At 50.2% G+C, this 5,420-nt stretch overlaps 1 long non-coding RNA gene across 1 annotated transcript; it reads left to right on the top strand.

The window, feature by feature from the left end:
- Positions 1-565: 565 nt before the first annotated feature.
- Positions 566-4,311, top strand: LOC107183837. Its single transcript, XR_001514637.1, has 4 exons — positions 566-835; positions 1,110-1,113; positions 1,258-1,264; positions 4,300-4,311. It is a non-coding gene; the product is annotated as an uncharacterized LOC107183837 (long non-coding RNA).
- The last annotated feature ends 1,109 nt before the right edge of the window (positions 4,312-5,420 follow it).

Below are 5,420 nucleotides of genomic sequence, written 5' to 3'. Positions count from 1 at the left end.
TGGTCATGATGGTGCTGCTGATGTCAATAAGCTGATGACAGTGAGGTTTGTGACGATGATGGTGGTGATGGCTACTGTTATGGGTTCACTCAGGGAGATAGACCACCGACTCAGAATTTAAATTTAAGAGCCTTGATTATGCTGGCCAGCTGACTACAGTCACAGCACCTGCCGAAGGAGAGGCTGAACTGCAGTGCTGACTACAGGGGTTATATTTTATTATTAAATTCTGTGGAGGCCCAGAGAAAATGTGACTTTTTCCAGTCTTTTGTCTCCCTAATTTGGAATGAGACTTCCGGGCCTTCGGAGAAAGAAGGCCTGCGTGCTGGGAAGGGGCCATGAGACCCTATCTCAGGGCCTGGCCTGGTGTCAGTACCTTCCTATCTATGTGTTTTAGGAACAGACAGCACAGCGTGACCCGTCTGGCCAGAGCGCCAGATACGCAGCCCAGCACATTCCCCACTGGCTTTATGTCCATGAGTCAAATCATTGACCCTTTTGGGTCATTGTTGGGGAGGGACCCCTGAGGGCCATAGAAGCTTGATAGAATTAATCCTTTGCCAAATAAAGTCAGTGGGCCTGTTTATAAGATAAGGTCCTGGAATGAGGGTCCACTGAGTCCTGGACTCTCTCTTTTGCCTGGGCTGTCTTCAGCCGGGTATGATGAAGCCACGACAGGATCCCGTCGACCTTGACTGCGGTGGGAGTGGTCCTTTCCAGGCAGGAGTCAGTCCTTGGGTGGCAAACTTCTTTACCCAAACAGAGTCACCAGGTTGGAAGGGATGAACTGGATACAGGCAGATCATCACAGACGTGCTTCTGGTCTGCTTTCTGGGTGGACTGTAAAGCCTGAAAGAACTTGAGTGAAGATTGGTTATGGATTTCAGCTTTTCTAGATTGGGTTTCTGTGTAAGCTGGTGAGGTGAGTAGGTCAGGGTCTGGAAGAGTCACGAGAATCTCTAGAGGCCCCATTGGTTTTAGGGAAGCCTCCTGAGTTCTCATCATTGGTGTTTCTATCGCTCCCTCCTTTCCTTTCTCTGAAATCAATAAAAGTATATTAAAAAAGAGAGAGAGAAAGAACAGATTCTTTTCCTTGGCCAGCAAAGCAGGTAAGTGAGAGAGAGAAAACAAAACAAAACAAGGCAGCTCTCTGGAGACCCTCTCAGGATTAAGTCCCAAAGGCAGTGTTCAGATCTAGAGGTAGGTGGCTGGAGGGAGGTTACCTAGCCATGAAGACGCAGAGATTAAATTGGTGAGAGGTTCTGTTACAAAGCAAAAAAGAAGAGAGATAGAGAATCCAAAGGAGGTGAATGGCAGTATTCCATCATAGGAAGCCAGCCCAACTCACATCAAAAGATTTCTAAGTATGCGGAACAAAGAGATCTGTTTGCTTTTCTTTATTCTTCAGAACAAACAGCAGTTCTTTGGAATATTCCTATGAAAACTAGGTGCTATTTCATAAAAGCAAATTAGGGAGAAGTCTGACAGAAGCCAGAGAGGTTCAGTATGGATATCTGATCTCTCCCAGCTTGACCAGGCTCATGTCCTTCTAGGTGTCACTCCATACTTTATATACTAACAATACTGAAGTAGGTTTAGATCCAGAGCTTTGCATGTACCTTAGTGTGTAAAAGAGACGCCATGTGGTCGATGAAAGAAAACGTGTGACACTTCTAAGGAATCCTAAACTGCTTTTGAAAGGACTGAATTTTCTCCTGAGCCGGTTGGGGACAGAACTAGAGTCATGGTTTTCTGATAAATTTTGTACCTTGAATTTTACCCTTCATCACAATGACTAGGCAACCTGGGTTTCACTAATAATTATTATATTTTTGTAATTATTTGTCTTGGTGAATACTAAGAGGCCATCTTAGGGTAGAGAGGCTCCACCCTGAACAGAAAAGGTACTTGGATAAATGAATAAGTGAAAGAATTGTCTTGGCTCAGAGACTCAGCCAGGGGTCTGTCTCCATTTTTTCCAAAGCCAGCAAATAAAACAAACAAACAAACAAATAGAAAACCATTCCTGGAGTAGAGAGGTAATAGGTCTGAGAGAAAGAAAGAATCAAAAATCCAGCAGATAAGTAAATATCAACAAAACTTCTGGTCTGCTCTCCCTGCCGACGGCCGCCCCCCTTTTCTGCGTTAACCATTTGCTCTGTCCTTAGCTGTTCTCCTGCCTAGATTTCCCCTTCTTTAAGTCCCAGAGGCTCAAATCCCTCTCCTCCTTTACTACTTTTGATCTCTCTGACTAGCCCCCGTCCTCCAGCCCCGGGCTCCTCCATCTCAGCAGGCTGAGAGCCTACCACCCTATCTAGTGAATCCTACTGCCACCCCATCTCACACCCGCTCAGGAGCAGTTTTCAGCCCTCTTCCTCCCCCAGTCAGAGCGGATGCTGTCCCTGACAGAGACCTACTGTAAATCTATCAGGAAGGGCAGGCAAGTTGCAGGTCTCGGGACCACGTGATAAAAATCCGGCAGTCCCTCTCCCTCACCCTACACAGGCCATGAGAAAATGTACTCATCTTAACCCAATAAGCCTTTGTTTAAACTTCTCTGGGTTGCAACCTTATACCTTTAAATTAACCCTAGACTTCTAAAATGTTAACCTAACACAGCAAAATCATACATCAGAGAAAAGCAATTAAAAGTTCTCTCCTGTCTTCCCCAAAAGCGGGGTTGGTCCTATCTTCAAACACATTAAACAACAGAACAAATACTCTCATGTGTACAGCCAGACGGCACAAAGCAGCTTTCACTTCACAGAGACTCTCACACTGACATTCATACACCAGACAGTCCAAGTTTTTGACTTCTACCAAATGTTTACTCAGAGATTACGCAATCCAACCAATTCCTGACTAATTGCCTAAGGGAGCTCTATGGCTTCCCGGGCGGTGATCAAGCTTCCCTTCCACTCACTCGGAGTGGGCCTGACTGATCGGGGGTCGACGAAGACGACTGACCCTGACCCATTTTGACAAAGACAAAGACAACAAACACCATAGACAACAAACACCAGACAACAAACCCGGTGCAGCCTACAGCCACAAAAACCAGGGACCCTGGCCACCGTCATGGCCGTGGGTCAGGACCAGGAGTACCACTGCGTCCAGCCCTCCGTATAGGTCCTTCCGTGGGACGTCCCAATTCCAGATTAACGACTGGTCTTCCTTACCTCTCTCTCGAGTCTAGGTGGCTCGGTTTCCGAATCGAAAGTTTTGGGTGGAGTCTCCTCCGCCTCCCTAGAACCCGGGACGGAGACTGGAGGCCTCCTTGGTAGTCATTCCCCACAGGGATGTGGGGTATCTCGCTGCGTGCCCGGCGATAAATGGGGGAGAGCCTCCTGCCCTAAATAAGTGGTCCCTCTCACCCCAGCTGGGTGTCTCGCTGCGGCCTCCAAATGTTATGGGTTCACTCAGGGAGATAGACCACCGACTCAGAATTTAAATTTAAGAGCCTTTATTAAGCTGGCAAGCTGACCACAGTCACAGCACCCTGCCGAAGCAGAGGCTGAACTGCAGCGATGACTGCAAGAGTTACATTTTATTTATTAAATTTTGTGGAGGCCCAGAGAAAAATGTAATTTTCCAAACTCAGAAGTGGGACCCCCAATATGGAGGAAACTCGTTATTTATACTTTTCCCAGTCCTTTGTCTCCCAAATTTGGAATGAGACTTCCGGGCCTTTGGAGAAAGAAGGCCTGCATGCTGGGAAGGGGCCATGAGACCCTATCTCAGGGCCTGGCCTGGTGTCAGTACCTTCCTATCTGTGTGTTTTAGGAACAGACAGCACAGCATGGCCCGTCTGGCCAGAGCGCCAGATACGCAGCCCAGCACAGCTACCCCTTCCTAAGGGCCTTCACTGTGCCAGGGCCTCTGGGTAACGCATCATCTTGTTTCTTCCCCAATGGGTATCCACTCTCACAGAATGATCGGAGGTGGCCAGCTCATGGGCGAACTTCTTTATCTCAGTCGTTACGTGTTTGTTCTAATGTACATTAATTTAATGGCCTTGTGTAGGGGAGAGACATCTTTCTCCTCCGAGGTCCCTCTGGCTGGTCGAATAATTAAATAGCTATGAGAGACGTTAACAGAGAAAATGACCAAAGTTAAGTACATACATACATATGGGAACGCCACACATGGGAGAGAGTCAGAGACCCCACGTACGTGGGAGGGTCCGGGGCAGAGAGCTAGGAGGAGGCATTTGTGGCAGCCTAGCGGAGGGTCAGGTCGGGCCCTTGAACCTGAGAGGGGAGGAAGGTCATTTGAAGGGTGAGGAGAGCAGGTGTTCAGTATTAGAAGCTTGCCCTGACCTATGGACGGGTCATAAGCAGTCATTTCTGGTGACAACTCATTACGGGCAAGGCCCCCCATTTAGTTCTTTCAGGGGGAGGCCACCGTTCCTCGTGGGCACACAGGGTCTCAATGCCTTCGTCTCCGAGTCATTCACAAACTGCAGTGGCACCCGTGGGGGAGGCCTGTCCGAGGCCGTGAGCACCCAACCTCCTGCCCTGTGAGCGGGAAGTGAAGTTTCCTTTCTAGGTGATTTCGGTAAAAGTGCTGGCGGATTCCAGTGAAAAATGTTCACACCTGCACGTGGACGCGGTAAACCTCATGAAGGGGGACTGAAGGAGCGGCCGGGGAGGGCGAGGGGCGGGCCATTCCTCGTTAACCCCGTTCGGGGGGCGGGCTGAGCGGGAATCGGGGGCTGGGGTCGCCCCGATGCTTCATGGCAAACCCGTTGCATCTGCACGTGGGGCGCAGCGCAGGAACGGTGCGGTGGCTGGGCTGGTCCTGACTCTGGCGCCATCGATGTTTTGCCTCGTCCTACCCTGTGCCTCAGTGGTGCCCGCGGTTGTACTAGTTTGTATCTGACTCCCCCCCCGCCCCCCGCCCCCCAACAGTACGCTCCGGCGATTCGTCCATGTGTCGTGCATAGCAAGAGCTTGTCTTTCTTTGCTGCCGGGTAGTATCCCATTGTGCGATGGTCCCACAGGACACGTACCCATTCTTCCATGACGGACACTGAGCCATACAAAGTTTTTTTTTTAAATATGGTGTGTTTTTACTGATTTCAGAGAGGAAGGGAGAGAGATAGAAACATCAACAATGAGAGAGAATCATGGACCGCCTGCCTCCTGCCCGCCCCCACTTGGGGTCGAACCCGCAACCCGGGGCTTGGACCTTAGAGAGAATCATTGATTGGCTGCCCCCTCCCCCCCCCCCCCCAGGGATCGAGCCTGCAACCCCGGCTCGTGCCCTGACTGGCAATTGAACCATGACCTCCTGGTTCATAGGTTGCCGCTCAGCCACTGAGCCCCGCTGGCCGGGCCCAAGTCCTCGTGTTTTAAGCTTGAAGCTCTGCTGCCTCCCACAGATACCGGGGCATCACAGAGCCGCCCGGGCTCCGGCAG

The sequence above is a fragment of the Myotis davidii genome, unplaced genomic scaffold, assembly GCF_000327345.1.
Source record: "Myotis davidii unplaced genomic scaffold, ASM32734v1 scaffold2863, whole genome shotgun sequence".
NCBI classification, from domain to species: domain Eukaryota; kingdom Metazoa; phylum Chordata; class Mammalia; order Chiroptera; family Vespertilionidae; genus Myotis; species Myotis davidii.
This window is presented reverse-complemented; position numbering and strand designations above follow the sequence as displayed.